Here is a 16,374-nt window from a genome sequence, read left to right as displayed (position 1 = left end):
CACTCAGCGCTTCTGAAGAGAGAATAGCGCTCCTTCCACTCGAATCTGTTGAATCTGAACAGGTGGCATTACAGGTGTCGCTCCCATTTACTGAAGATAAACATAGGCGATCGAACCTTGCATGCCACTTTACGGAGAGGGTCAAACAGCCACATAATCGAATGCGCGCATATCGCAATGACTGCCACCTAAGAATCGCCATTTTCTCATATCATTTTTTTTTTACAGTTTCTGCTCGTTGATAAGGATATCCATTTGGATTTCCTTTCCAAAATCTGTATTCTCAAAATACGTTTTCCAGTCATGAGGAGCCATGGCAGCATGATTGTAGAAAGCCGCATTCACATAGTTCCCAACACGCGATTTTACTGGTGTCTCCTTGTAACATATTCAATGTATGCCTTGACTGTTGACCTCTGTATCTGTTGGAGTCTGTATGCCAACAATAATCCTTGAACAAATGAAATTGATTTATTGGAGACATCGAAGAATGAAAGGTTTCAGTTTACTAGCACCAAAAATGCTTGGGGCTAACAAGAATGGAACATGGGACAGGCAGTAGCAATTTGAAAATCTTGCAAGTTATTTCTGGAGTCGTAGAATTTATTCTTGAATCGCAGAATTTGCCTCCGATATGAACGACCGAGTTTGTGTTTCTCCCACTCGTGTGCTCCTCGAAGCACACGATCTCCGCAAGCCTCACAAACATATTGAGTCCATAAATCTCGTGCTTGTGCTTGCTCTGGAGGTACCGAGTCAACTTTGATTTCGACAAGTTCATCTGAGATTGTTGTACATGCACGCTCAGACAAAAAACTTTTTCACCAGGTCCACACTAGTGTTGACTACCATTTTTCCCCAAAGTTCATGCGATTCAGAGCAAAATGTTTCTAGAGCTGCTGTTGAATCAAGTTGATGAAGGTTTCAACCAAAGAATGTTTTCAGTCAATTGAATCGTCGTTTTTGTCTGCGTACAAGTTTGCAAGTATTTGCTTTCATTCTTTCAATGGCAGCATCTAAGAGGATATTGTAGCTTCCCTTACCTGTCTTTGCTATTTCTTGGCTACTAGCTTCTGAAGCAGCAAGATTGTCTGTATCATAATTATCTGCCAAAATATCTGCACTTTGCCCATTTCTTGTGACTTCTTCATCGGCAAAGAGAGCCAACTTACTACCTGGGGAAAAGCACTGAAAAATTCCTTGAATTCACGCACACCAATAGCTTGCTGCAATCCATGTGTATAATCTGCCTTAGGATTGTAAAATACAGAAACTTCTTCCGGCAAACCAGCTTCAATCATAGAATCCACTCTATGCTCAACATATTTGTCAAGTACAGTCAATGAGGCATCCACCTGATCTTCAATGGATGGAAAGCTTCCACAGCAGTCGCTAGCAGTGGGTTTTCAAGATCTAAATTTAAAAAGGAGGCATTCCCCCAGCTGCAGGTCCCGTAATCACTTTTGAATAGCAACAAATTATTGTCAGTCTTCTTTTCCCTTAACTTAGCAACATATTTGGGCACCGATAAGAAGCCCGCCTGCACTCCTTCTATCGATACAGATTTTGTCCTTTGAACCAAATTGATTTTTTAATAAATACTCTGCACAAGCAATAAAATCTGTAAAAGTGTTCCATTTCTTTAGTAACTTTCCATCTTCATACCACTTCTGTCCCATCTCACCGCCACCTCTAATATGAGCGATTGCATATACAAAGCCACGATCAATCCGTGCTTCAACAAAATATGCATGGGCATCACCATTAATACGCACTTTCAAGTCCATTATTTCAACTTGGAACAATAGTGCTTCTTCCAATTTATCTAGGCCAATATTTTTTGTTGCAGATATTTTAACTACCTGAATATCACCCCCCATTTCCTCTAGTGCTAATCCTTCCGAGCAAAGTTGTATGCGTACTTTTTGAGGATCTGCATTTGGCTTGTCACATTTGTTGATTGCAACCACAACAGGCAAATTTGCTGCTTAAGCATGAGCCATGGCTTCACGAGTTTGAGGCATGCTACCATCATCAGCAGCTAACACAAGCACCACTATATCTGTAACTGCAACTCCCCTTGCTCGCATGGCACTGAAGGCAGCATGCCCAGGGGTGTCCAAAAAAGTAAGCGATGCTCCAGATGACATGTTCACAACAAAGGCCCCCTAGATGCACTTATCTATAGGTGTAAGTAAAATATCAGCACCATTTACATCTTTAACAACATTCTCCAGGTACCAATCACAGATAATTGAAATCGCTGTGCCTGTGTTCTGTACAGGTTTCTCAAAAGTATGCAAACCATGTATGGGTCCAGAAAATGCCTCACACAACAACACCTCCCGCATACCCTGAGTTAAATCCATACTTACATGTTGTTCAACCAGATGAACTATATTCATATGACGGTGAACCAATGACTCCAGAACAGAAGGCCGCTGAAGGTCCCTATCAATCTTTTAAAATTATAATCAACCTTCTCTTGAAGTTGTTTAGTACACAATCCCTCAGGTACTCTCTTAGAACAAAGACATGGTTCAGAATACATATTGGTTCCATTTCATTCAACACTGAGCAGAGACTTGTCAACCTTTGCACTGCAGCCTCCAACATTTTAATGGTATCTCTATTTGCAGGTTCACTCTCCTTTCCTGGCAAAGGCAAATCTGAACTGCTCTTCATTGACTTGGTAGAAGGCATGGCAACTTTGGCTGCATGATTCATGCGAATAGCTGCTTGCTCTGGTAGGAGCTTGGATTCTAAGGAACCAAAACCACTTTCAGAATCCACTTCCAATCCCGGCCTATTTTAAAAAACTCCTCAGGCACACTGACAGTGGCATTGTCTGGAAAACTGCTGCCATTTGAAGAGCTGTAGAGCTATAAAACATCATGACAAATTACATATTAATGATTTCTTCTTCAAAACAGGGTTTTGAAGAAGAATCAATCTCTGACATGAGACGGAGTCTAACATCGGCTCCACTTGGGATGGCAGCTGCCGCTTCGTGGAGGTGCCAAGAACTGCAGAACTTTGGGAGAGCAGACAGTGCCTCCACCCATTGGGCAATGGAGTCATCATCAACACAACCCTTGACTTAATTTTCAAACTGAAACTGAACTCAAACAATCTACAAGCAAACTAAAACCAGATGCTGCCCTTATGGCTGCTTATTTATTTACAAAACCTACTCTAATCTGTTGTACAAACAATAGATCAGGTAATGCTAAAATGCCAAATTAACCATTCAAGTAAACCTGAGATTGACGCCGGTTGAGAAAGCTCCCACCAGGTCACAGGTGCAGTTGCTGGCAGCCCTTCATGCACGTACTGACCCTGGTCACGGAAAATACAACCTGATCTATCAATCAAACTGAAAAATGTGTCCATGTATGCCGCAATAGGATCACGGAAGTCGGACTCTGTTGGCTGCCCCAACTCTGCAACACACACTTCCAGCTGCACACTGTCAATGTAAACGGCTGTAGGCAATTCTATGATATCTTGTTTCGAATGAGGAAGGATTTCCAAGAACTTTTTAGGGTCTTGGAAATCATATGACTGAATCTGCTCATCGAGACACTGAATCTCCTTTTTGATTCTTTCAACAATTAACTCATACAATTTAGTTTTGAGGACCTTAACAGATTTCAAGCATTGAAGCAAGGCACTGAAAACATTTTCATCAAATTCAGTATCTGCTAACACCTTTCTTATTTCTTCTACAGCTTCACACAGGGTAGGATTTGTCACATACCCTTCCATTGCATGAATAGATCAGCAAGCGTTGGAATGTCTGGATCGAGTTGGAGTCGCCAGGTGAATGATTCAGCTTGCATAAGTGTCTGACTGCTGTCCACCATCAGCATCAGATCTGCATTTGATACATGTACTGGGGTAAAGTGTCAATGAAGCGCTATGTTCACAAGCTCACGGAGATTGACTGAAGCAGCGTTTATCTACTTACGCTGATGTAAAACAAGAGCGTTTTCGAAGGCTACCTGGCGTAACTTCAGGCTCCATCTAAGACCTATGAAATAACACGTCAATGAGCAAAGGATTAGATGTTCTCCCCAGTATGGTCGCCATTATGTTAGCGCTTGAGATTTCACCTCAGGCTGAGAAAGGTAAACCTCAAGGCAACATCAAACCATTCAGCCCCGTAGCTAGCCCTACGGGGCAGGAGAAGGCTCTCTCCGGTCAATCTCGGTAGATCTTCAATTGATGAGATGACCAAACGGGTAACACTGATATTAGGCTAGTAAACTGATTAGAAAGATTGATTTGGGGTTTTTAATTAAATGACGGGGTTTTTCTGGGCTGCATGGGCAAAATCACAGCTTGAACAGAGAAATATAATGAACAACACAGATTAACGACTGAGGCAAGATAGACAAGAAATTTAACACCAAATCTAGATTTAAATGGGATGGTAAGACTGGTGAGGAGCTAAGGAGGGCAAACAATAACTTTGAATCCTCCTTAAACAGAAGAAAACATTGACTTGAACAAACTTAAAAGCGGAGCATGGCAGGCATCTATTCTCACTTTAACACTTCATTTGTTCAATTAGATATGATCATGTAGTGAAATGGAACATAACAGATTACATATGAAATACAAGAAACACCTATGCTAAATTAACATACCACATGAATCTCAGAAGTCAGAGTTGTATTTTCGTTAAACTCTCTGCCAAAAACTGTACATTGAAAGCTCTGTTCTCCACCAGCTCTCAGCACTCAGAACTCTCCCCCCTCTCTCCCTCTTCTCCCCAAATGATTTTGTTTTTAATACATTAAATAAAAAATCTGTTAAGAAAAAACACATCGACCCCCAAGACAAGGGATTTGTTTTTTCATTATAAATAAATAAAACTAAAAAACAAACACTCAGCGCTTCTGAAGAGAGAATAGCGCTCCTTCCACTCGAATCTGTTGAATCTGAACAGGTGGCATTACAGGTGTCGCTCCCATTTACTGAAGATAAACACAGGCGATCGAACCTTGCATGCCACTTTACGGAGAGGGTCAAACTGCCACATAATCGAATGCGTGCATATCGCAATGAATGCCACCTAAGAATCGCCATTTTCTCATATCATTTTTTTTTTACAGTTTCTGCTCGTTGATAAGGATATCCATTTGGATCTCCTTTCCAAAATCTGTATTCTCAAAATACGTTTTCCAGTCATGAGGAGCCATGGCAGCATGATTGTAGAAAGCCGCATTCACATAGTTCCCAACACGCGATTTTACTGCTGTCTCCTTGTAACATATTCAATGTATGCCTTGACTGTTGACCTCTGTATCTGTTGGAGTCTGTATGCCAACAATAATACTTGAACAAATGAAATTGATTTATTGGAGACATCGAAGAATGAAAGGTTTCAGTTTACTAGCACCAAAAATGCTTAGGGCTAACAAGAATGGAACATGGGACAGGCAGTAGCAATTTGAAAATCTTGCAAGTTATTTCTGGAGTCGTAGAATTTCTTCTTGAATCGCAGAATTTGCCTCCGATATGAACGACCGAGTTTGTGTTGCTCCCACTCGTGTGCTCCTCGAAGCACACGATCTCCGCAAGCCTCACAAACATATTGAGTCCATAAATCTCGTGCTTGTGCTTGCTCTGGAGGTACCGAGTCAACTCTGATTTCGACAAGTTCATCTGAGATTGCTGTACATGCACGCTCAGACAAAAAACTTTTTCACCAGGTCCACACTAGTGTTGACTACCATTTTTCCCCAAAGTTCATGCGATTCAGAGCAAAATGTTTCTAGAGCTGCTGTTGAATCAAGTTGATGAAGGTTCCAACCAAAGAATGTTTTTCAGTCAATTGAATCTGTTGGATACCTATACTAATAGGTTTCATATTTCATGATTTGCCGGGAAAGTCCAAATATGCTCTGCTTTGGTATTACAAAGATCCCATATTTCCTAGAAAACAAGAGGTGTGTAAAGTGTTTCAAATATTGAGGACCTTATTTCAATTTTGTGGATGATTCAACAGTTTAACCTGGATCATTGCCATGTTTCAATTTTGAGTAATAGAATAGAGAAAGAAGTCTGTCCAAACTGCTTAAACTTGGCAGACAAGTAGTTTAGGTAGAGAAGTAAAGGTTCCCAACAGCTTAATCTGGGACCTTGGAAGAGATAAGGGCAGAAGTAGATAGTAAAGAATAAAGAAAAAGCCAAAGAAAAGAAAAGGCAAGTAAGAGTTTGCAAGTCCAAATGCACCCTCCAAGGAGAAACAAAAAATGCTAGGAAAATAGCTGGGTAGGTAGTGTGGTTGCAGAAAGGGCATTTTCACCATTGCATATATGTCAAAAGATGTTTTGCCAAGGCAAAATCTATCAATGTGCAAAGTGGTAAATTCCATCAAATTGCAGCAAGGAGCATGACTAATTTCCCTCACTCCCCTCCAATTTCATTTCTAACATTCCCCACTAGCCTGGGTTTCATGGAAAAGACTAAGGTTTCATGCTGGTTCTTAATCTTTAAGAAGCCACATTTCCTGTCTAAAGATCTTTTCATTTTGATCTACTCTTAAAACCAAGTTTGTTTCATATAAACTCAATGGTTTCCACATCCACTTACCCCCTCCTCCATAACTAACACTAACCCTATTATATAAATTCCTTATATCACCTTTTTCCCTAATATTACTAACACCAAGGTGTATAAATCCCAGAATTATCTACATATCCTCCTTTTGGCATTATAGCCAAGTAAATGGTCTAAGGAGACTTCAGTCCACCTGGGACTGTGGTCAACCTTGTCTTGGATGTGCTCTGACCTCTGGTTATGAGCAGAAATCCTGTCCCTCAAGCCCTTACTGTCTCTCTGCTGAAACGCACAAAAAACCCCCTTTTTCCTATATAAACCCCTGAAAAGCCCCAAAAACCCAATAACTGCGAAAAAACCCACTTGCCTATAGTCATCCGCCCAAAAATTAAATTGAATATTTTATTGCGCTGGCGGGACCCCTCCCCAACATGCTCGACCAGTCGGAAGGCCCGTCAGCCGTCAGATCTCCGTCGCCCGGATCTTAAGGTGGGCGGTCATTTTCACCCCCCGACCTGCCGACCTTTAGCGTCCGGGGAAAGTGGTTTTGCCTATCCCGTACAGGGGACGCGTGGCAGGCGGTGGGGTTGTTCGGAGCCCCCCTTCCCGTTACCGCCTTTGCCCAAAGGTGGTGCGGGGAACCCGCTTACCGCCACCCCTAATACCACTCTCCCCCCACGTCATCTGTACGTCACCCTGACGTCACCTCGCCGGCGCCCGCCCCAGCGTCCCGTGGCCCTCCACGCAGACCCGCCACTGTACCCGCCCGCCACCGTGTCCTGCCACCCTGGCGAACACCTCGGCAGCCACGTCACCTCCGTACCTGGGCCCCACCATGACGTCATGCTGACGTCATCGGCGGAAAAGCGCCAAATGCACACTTTCGCCAAATTTAACGATTTAAACGACTAAATGAATTGTTTTCGCTCATTTGCATGCGAAAGAGAAACTAGCCGTTGCCAACAGTTGCCGCGAAACCTCTCACTCAGCCATCAAATTCGACAATCCGACCATTCAAAGTTCAGAATTCGACGGCACTAAGTCTCCACAACCCGGCCCGCGAGCTTCCAAGTCGATTTTCCAGGTATTTCGCCATTTCCTTCCACTTTGCCCGTGAATTCCAATTTTCTGTAGAATTCACCATTAAAGACTGGTAAAATCACTTAATTCAGCTCCACCTGAGCACCTAAACCAAACCCAAGCAACCTGCCCCATCCCTTAGCCACAATTTGACACTGGAGAAATCAGTTCGCGGGTTAAAACTGCAAAATTTGCCCCCGAGGTACCCGGCATTGTTCCCTTTTGCCAAGTACAGGTTACCTGCACTCTTCCTAAAGAATTATCACTACCTCTGCAAACATCCTCTTAGGCAATCCACATCCTTGAGAAGTTACAGCACTTTACCAGCTTGCTCACAATTTTACACTAGAAGAGGACATCACACTCAATACAGTTTACCTGCTGCTTAAGTCTTTAAAGACTTATCAAGCTATTACCTCTTCCTGCACACATTCAGACTATATCATGGCAGCATCTGCATCCTCCTCCCTCAGTGTTACTCCACTAAATCAAACCAATAAGGAACTGGAGGCTTTGCCATTTATTGACAAGGATTGTCTCATCAATGACTTTGAGGGAAGCAGGGACTTCTTGAAGACCTTCACTACACTGAGGGAAGACCATAAGGCTGGACTTGGTACAGATGGAATATGGGAGTCAAACCTGCCCTATTACTGTCTCCCAGCTGTGAATGTTTTCCCTGAAATCATTCACTTATGTGCTCAAAATTATGATCTGGAGCACAGAGCTGTCAATACTCCATCAGGGAGGATCCTTTTTTATATAAATGCTGACTCCATCAACAAGATGTTACAGTTTGATCAAACGGAGTTGCTAGTCCCATTCTCCATGAGGTATTTACTGGAAGCTGGTGATAAGATGACCAGTGAGGAGCTGCAGAAGGTCACCAGGAACTACATGTGGACTGAGTGCCAGCCTACAGGGCCACCCCCTTATCTGCATGAACATTTCAATGACTCAGGCAGGCTGCTGCTGGACATGATAGCCTATGTGCTAGGTTACCAAAACAGTAAGCATGTGGATCAAGCCATGCTCGTATTGCTGTCTGCTTACAGCCCACGTAAACCCCCTGCCCGAAAGTATAACTTTGCTAAGTTCATAGCCAATAGGATTCATGATCAATTGAGCAAATTGGACAGACAGGGGGTCTTCAGATACTCAGCTTACATCTACCACCTGTTCATGTTTTATCATTCTGAAGCTTTCCCATGCTACATCAGAAGGCTGGATAACAAAGGAGAGAGAAGATCTGTCATTTTCTGGACCTCAGTCTATCATGAAATCACAAATTCACCCTACACCTATTGTGAATTTGTTGACCAGTTTGTGTACCCAGTCTCCTGCATGCTTATGAAGTCCCCTCCACCTAGAGTATCTAATGAGATCAAGAAAGCTTTGCAGCTATCTAAGAAGTACAAAATAGGTGATTGGTACCTATATGAACACCATACTGTGTTCAGAGTATATGGTTGTGAGCTCTGTCCATATAGGCTACCCAAGTATGTTCCTATGAGATTATTTGCCTTGGAGTATTACAGGCAATTGATTCAGTCAGACCTTACCCATTTCCACAGCTCCAAGAAAAAGGCACACCTTAACTTCAAAAATGAGTTGGGTCCTTTCATCATGAACAAGAAGGAAGGATGGGAATCTGCAGACCTGATCCTCAAGGACAAATACAAATTGTCATACAGTTTTCGATGGGTCCCTTATGACCCTCAAGGTTTCATCACTGCCAGGAGAACTAAGTACAGACTCCTAGGGATTAAACACTGCCACTACCCACACATAGAAAAATATGCCAACTTACAAGAATGGCAGCTGGACACTTTAGTTGAGAGCTTAACTGAAGAAGAGAGAATGCTTAAAAATATGAAAGAACTTGAGAAGACTATTGACCTGGACTATGTGCTCCAGGTACCTTTCAGACTGCCTCAAACAGTGGGAGAAGGGACCTCAGTTACCAGGACAGCGCCACAAACAGCAGCACCAGGCTTAGATAAAGGAAAAGGAAAAATGGATGCAGAGGATGAAGCAAAAAAGGAACAGTCACAGCAAACAGAACAACAAACAGAGCAGCAAAAAGAACAAACTATTCTGCCACAAACTGGGCTGCCAGAACCCCCCCTATTGCAAACACCACCGCCTCAAATTGAGCCACTAAATACCTCAGCTTTGCAGACCCCAGCACATGAAGAAAGGGGTACTAAAAGGCAAAGAGAAGAGTCCACTCCCCTCAGTGGATCCTCCCACCAGCCAGAAGCCAAAAGGCAAAGGGCAGATTCCCCAGAGGTGGAAGACATTACTGAAGATGTCTTGAACGATACAGCAAAGGACAGGGAGGGCAGCCAACATACAGGGACCAGCTCCTTTCAGCAGGAGCAGAATTTACAGCTTGGCTTGGAGGTGTCATCCTCTTCTCAGCAAAGCCAGAAGCTTAAAGGTGCTAAGGCTACCTTCGAACAAATCAAGGCAGCAAATGAGTTATTGAGGGCTGAGGTTTACAAACAGTTTATAGATGCCACTCCAGCCCAGCAGGAAAGGTTGATGTCGGTTTACGACTTCAAAGAAGAAAAAATGATATTCAGCCATTTTAAACCCAAGGGGCCGCACCCAATGACAACTGCAGATTTCATCAAAACAAGGGTGGAGGTCCTGGCTAAAGACATACACCCTATGGACCAAATTGAGCTCCACAAGCAGACTGGGGAGATGGTCTATGCCACTTTGGTAGAGAAGGCCACATTAGCTCATGAGCTGAAAGAATCTTTGAAGAACACAAACACTCAACTAGATTTTGAGAGGTTGTCCTCTAAGGCCAAGGACAATAGGATAAAATCTCTTGAGGAGATTATTGTTGATCTAGGGCATGACCCTAGTGATCCAACCGGGGTAAAAGCCCTCATGAAGAAAAAGGATGATGATCTAAATGCCATGAAGAAGAGGTTGAAGCTGTTACCTACAGAACACCCTCAGACAGCTGAATTGCAAAAGGAAAAGCAAGTTAATGAACAACTCGACCTCTTATTACAGCAAGATCAAAGGATCCAAGAACTAGAGAAAGAGCTGGAGGGAGCATTGCAAGACAAACAGGGAGGATCTACACTCCAAACTCCTCCAACAGATTCCACAACAGCAACAACTTCTGGGGCAGCAGTGGCCCCCACAACTGAAGCAGCAGGTACAGCAACAGCTCCAGATGCCCACCCCAGTGTAGAAGAACTGACCAAAGCTGTCAAGGCAATGGAGCTACAAGCGGATGAAATAAGGAAAGCAAAAGAAAAACTGGCAGAGATAGATGCCAAATATGATCAATCAAAGATAACGGTAGCAGAACAGGGCAGACAGATTAAGGCTCAAAAAGATAAAATAAAGGCCCTGGAGAAGGAGCTCAATCTGGAAAATACTATGGCAGAAATCAAAAGAATCTTGTGGAATAAAATTACCCAAGCCGTTATCAAACAGTGGAAATCCATTAAAACAATGCATGAGCATATGGATTTAATCGTACAAGCCCAGGCAGATGTCCAGAGGGCCAAGACAGTGTTAGGAAACAGACCTGAGTATGCTAGCCAATTGATAGAATTTTTGAACAGGCAAGACAAAGAGGAGCTAGCAGCTATTGGAATCACCAACAGAACAGAGGCCATCCTCATGGCTAAAAAGGTGCTAACTCTCAGAGGTTATGTACAGACGGCAGAAAGAAGAAGTTATGAGATACAGACTGAAGTTGAAGATTATAAACTCAGAATGGGAATGCTACAAGCAAGAGGACTGCCTAGCCTGTTGAGCAGCTCAGGAAAACTGATCAGCAGTGATCAATTTGCAAACAGGGTGGCCGCTTACATTGAAAATCAAATCACTGCATCCAGCAGTACCTCTGAGGAAACAGTTCCTCCAACAGGACAGAGCTTGTACACTAAGCTTGAAGGCTCATTTTTTATTGAAAATGAGGTAAATCATCTATTTGAAACTCCTCCTAGTTTTTTTAGATATACAGAGCTTGATGAGACTCTAATTAAAATTCGGAGGCACCAAATGCCTAAGGAGGACTGGTGGCAGGCCATGCTCCAAATTTTGCCACGATAGTTTCAAGACATTCGGCCACTGCCAGCTCAGGTCACCAGAAGACGAGTGTAAAAGAATCAATGTTTGAAAAGCATCCAAAAAGTGATTCATCACTAACGATGACAGCTAGTCACGTTTTGAACAGCGCGTCCCCAACCGACTCAGCAGCTCTCAAAGGCCAAATATCTTCTGACAGAACATCAAGACGCCTTCATTTTGTATTCAATGCTGTAATAAATTTCTGATAATAATATCTCAAAAGTTGGTGAGAATATTAAGTCTGAGATAACTTAGAACTCAGATATTTTGTAAGCAATCGCAAGTATATATTCACCCCTTGCAGAAGCTCAAGGGGTTGTTGTTATTTTCATTTTGGGCATCTCATTTGCTGTAAAACTCTCAGAGAAATAATACAAAGGGTGAATGGAATTTCCGAAGCTTGGTGTACCTTGATGCATTGTGATGAATGGTGGATGTTGCAGGATTCCAGAGTGTTTCATAAAACAATAAGTCTTTCTTAAATCTCTGTGTTACATGTTTTCGAGTCTTTTGTTCTCTTTCATTGTTTAAATGTTTTACACTTAATAGCAAAGTAAAAGAATAGTTACAGGATTTAATCACTGATTACCCTGAACTCAATCTGAGCTATTATCCATGTTTTCTTCAGATACAGTGAATGAAGTGTAATTCTTAATTGCTGCACTTTAAAACTATATCTTCTACGGTGATAGACATCCCCAGGGATTCAAGTTTTGCTCCTGAGGCGTCTATCTGTTTCTCATACCTAGTTTGGTGGAAATACTTGAATACTTTAGTGAAAATTCTTAATTGCTTTCACTGGTTTTTTCACCTGTTTGTGTTATAAATCAAAAATTTTGTTGTATGAAGTATCCAAATGGCCCTGTAAGTTTCACCAATTCGCCTCAAAGTTTCTAGACACCTACAGCCATAGACTCCATTGCCCAATGATATTTGACTCTTTGAATACTACATCATAAGACCTAAAAGAAACTCTTCAACCAAAACATAAACAAAACCTGTGCATAATAGCTAGCCTAAAACCCTATCATAAACAGATACAAATCATAAAGAGAGAGCCCTCTCTGATCACAGTTTGGCTAGAAACAGTGATCCAAAGATTGGTTAGTGGTTACCCCGGCCGTATTCCCTTGGGAGTCATAGGGAACAACCTGGGTGTTAACAGAATCGTCGTTTTTGTCTGCGTACAAGTTTGCAAGTATTTGCTTTCATTCTTTCAATGGCAGCATCTAAGAGGATATTGTAGCTTCCCTTACCTGTCTTTGCTATTTCTTGGCTACTAGCTTCTGAAGCAGCAAGATTGTCTGTATCATAATTATCTGCCAAAATATCTGCACTTTGCCCACTTCTTGTGACTTCTTCATCGGCAAAGAGAGCCAACTTACTACCTGGGGGAAAAGCACTGAAAAATTCCTTGAATTCACGCACACCAATAGCTTGCTGCAATCCATGTGTATAATCTGCCTTAGGATTGTAAAATACAGAAACTTCTTCCAGCAAACCAGCTTCAATCATAGAATCCACTCTATGCTCAACATATTTGTCCAGTACAGTCAATGAGGCATCCACCTGATCTTCAATGGATGGAAAGCTTCCACAGCAGTCGCTAGCAGTGGGTTTTCAAGATCTAAATTTAACAAGGAGGCATTCCCCCAGCTGCAAGTCCCGTAATCACTTTTGAATAGCAACAAATTATTGTCAGTCTTCTTTTCCCTTAACTTAGCAACATATTTGGGCACCGATAAGAAGCCCGCCTGCACTCCTTCCATCGATACAGATTTTGTCCTTTGAACCAAATTGATTTTTTAATAAATACTCTGCACAAGCAATAAAATCTGTAAAAGTGTTCCGTTTCTTTAGTAACTTTCCATCTTCATACCACTTCTGTCCCATCTCACTGCCACCTCTAATATGAGCGATTGCATATACAAAGCCACGATCAATCCGTGCTTCAACAACATATGCATGAGCATCACCATTAATACGTGCTTTCAATTCCATTATTTCAGCCTGGAACAATAGTGCTTCTTCCAATTTATCTAGGCCAATATTTTTTGTTGCAGATATTTTAACTACCTGAATATCATCCCCCATTTCCTCTAGTGCTAATCCTTCCGAGCAAAGTTGTATGCGTACTTTTTGAGGATCTGCATTTGGCTTGTCACATTTGTTGATTGCAACCACAACAGGCAAATTCGCTGCTTAAGCATGAGCCATGGCTTCACGAGTTTGAGGCATGCTACCATCATCAGCAGCTAACACAAGCACCACTATATCTGTAACTGCAGCTCCCCTTGCTCGCATGGTACTGAAGGCAGCATGACCAGGGGTGTCCAAAAAAGTAAGCGATGCTCCAGATGACATGTTCACAACAAAGGCCCCCTAGATGCACTTATCTATAGGTGTAAGTAAAATATCAGCACCATTTACATCTTTAACAACATTCTCCAGGTACCAATCACAGATAATTGAAATCGATGTGCCTGTGTTCTGTACAGGTTTCTCAAAAGTATGCAAACCATGTATGGGTCCAGAAAATACCTCACACAACAACACCTCCCGCATACCCTGAGTTAAATCCATACTTACATGTTGTTCAACCAAATGAACTATATTCATATGACGGTGAACCAATGACTCCAGAACAGAAGGCCGCATGAAGGTCCCTATCAATCTTTTAAAATTATAATCAACCTTCTCTTGAGGCTGTTTAGTACACAATCCCACAGGTACTCTCTTAGAACAAAGACATGGTTCAGAATACATATTGGTTCCATTTCAGCCACCAATGAGCAGAGACTTGTCAACCTTTGCACTGCAGCCTCCAACATTTTAACGGTATTTCTATTTGCAGGTTCACTCTCCTTTCCTGGCAAAGGCAAATCTGAACTGCTCTTCATTGACTTGGTAGAAGGCATGGCAACTTTGGCTTCATGATTCATGCGAATAACTGGCTTGCTCTGGTAGGAGCTTGGATTCTAAGGAACCAAAACCACTTTTAGAATCCACTTCCAATCCCCACCTATTTTAAAGAACTCCTCAGGCACACTGACAGTGGCATTGTCTGGAAAACTGCTGCCATTTGAAGAGCTGTAGAGCTATAAAACATCATGACAAATTACATATTAATGATTTCTTCTTCAAAACAGGGTTTTGAAGAAGAATCAATCTACGACATGAGACGGAGTCTAACATCGGCTCCACTTGGGATGGCAGCTGCCGCTTCGTGGAGGTGCCAAGAACCGCAGAACTTTGGGAGAGCAGACAGTGCCTCCACCCATTGGGCAATGGAGTCATCATCGACACAACCATTGACTTAATTTTCAAACTGAAACTGAACTCAAACAATCTACAAGCAAACTAAAACCAGATGCTGCCCTTATGGCTGCTTATTTATTTACAAAACCTACTCTAATCTGTTGTACAAACAATAGATCAGGTAATGCTAAAATGCCAAATTAACCATTCAAGTAAACCTGAGATTGACGCCGGTTGAGAAAGCTCCCACCAGGTCACAGGTGCAGTTGCTGGCAGCCCTTCATGCACGTACTGACCCTGGTCACGGAAAATACAACCTGATCTATCAATCAAACTGAAAAATGTGTCCATGTATGCCGCAATAGGATCACGGAAGCCGGACTCTGTTGGCTGCCCCAACTCTGCAACACACACTTCCAGCTGCACACTGTCAATGTAAACGACTGTAGGCAATTCTATGATATCTTGTTTCGAATGAGGAAGGATTTCCAAGAACATTTTAGGGTCTTGGAAATCATATGACTGAATCTGCTCATCGAGACACTGAATCTCCTTTTCGATTCTTTCAACAATTAACTCATACAATTTAGTTTTGAGGACCTTAACAGATTTCAAGCATTGAAGCAAGGCACTGAAAACATTTTCATCAAATTCAGTATCTGCTAACACCTTTCTTATTTCTTCTACAGCTTCACACAGGTTAGGATTTGCCACATACCCTTCCATTGCATGAATAGATCAGCAAGCGTTGGAATGTCTGGATCGAGTCGGAGTCGCTAGGTGAATGATTCAGCCTGCATAAGTGTCTGACTGCTGTCCACCATCAGCATCAGATCTGCATTTGATACATGTACTGGGGTAAAGTGTCAATGAAGCGCTATGTTGACAAGCTCACGGAGATTGATTGAAGCAACGTTTATCTACTTACGCTGATTTAAAACAAGAGCGTTTTCGAAGGCTACCTGGCGTAACTTCAGGGTCCGTCTAAGACCTATGAAATAACACGTCAATGAGCAAAGGATTAGATGTTCTCCCCAGTATGGTCGCCAGTATGTTAGCGCTTGAGATTTCACCTCAGGCTGAGAAAGGTAAACCTCAAGGCAACATCAAACCATTCAGCCCCGTAGCTAGCCCTACGAGGCAGGAGAAGGCTCTCTCCGGTCAATCTCGGTAGATCTTCAATTGATGAGATGACCAAACGGGTAACACTGATATTAGGCTAGTAAACTGAATAGAAAGATTAATTTGGGGTTTTTAATTAAATGACGGGGTTTTTCTGGGCTGCATGGGCAAAATCACAGCTTGAACAGAGAAATATAATGAACAACACAGATTAACGACTGAGGCAAGATAGGCAAG

General features: G+C 42.4%; 2 pseudogenes; both read right to left on the bottom strand.

Moving 5' to 3' along the window:
• Positions 1–530: 530 nt before the first annotated feature.
• On the bottom strand, positions 531–1,880 carry LOC149148558 (tRNA dimethylallyltransferase 2-like; annotated as a pseudogene).
• A 3,542-nt stretch (positions 1,881–5,422) lies between these two features.
• Positions 5,423–13,851, bottom strand: LOC149148557 (tRNA dimethylallyltransferase 2-like; annotated as a pseudogene).
• Positions 13,852–16,374: the final 2,523 nt, after the last annotated feature.

Source organism: Pinus tabuliformis, chromosome 9, assembly GCF_031772625.1.
Source record: "Pinus tabuliformis cultivar Carrire ecotype Pingquan chromosome 9, CPIR1, whole genome shotgun sequence".
NCBI lineage: Eukaryota > Viridiplantae > Streptophyta > Pinopsida > Pinales > Pinaceae > Pinus > Pinus tabuliformis.
This window is presented reverse-complemented; position numbering and strand designations above follow the sequence as displayed.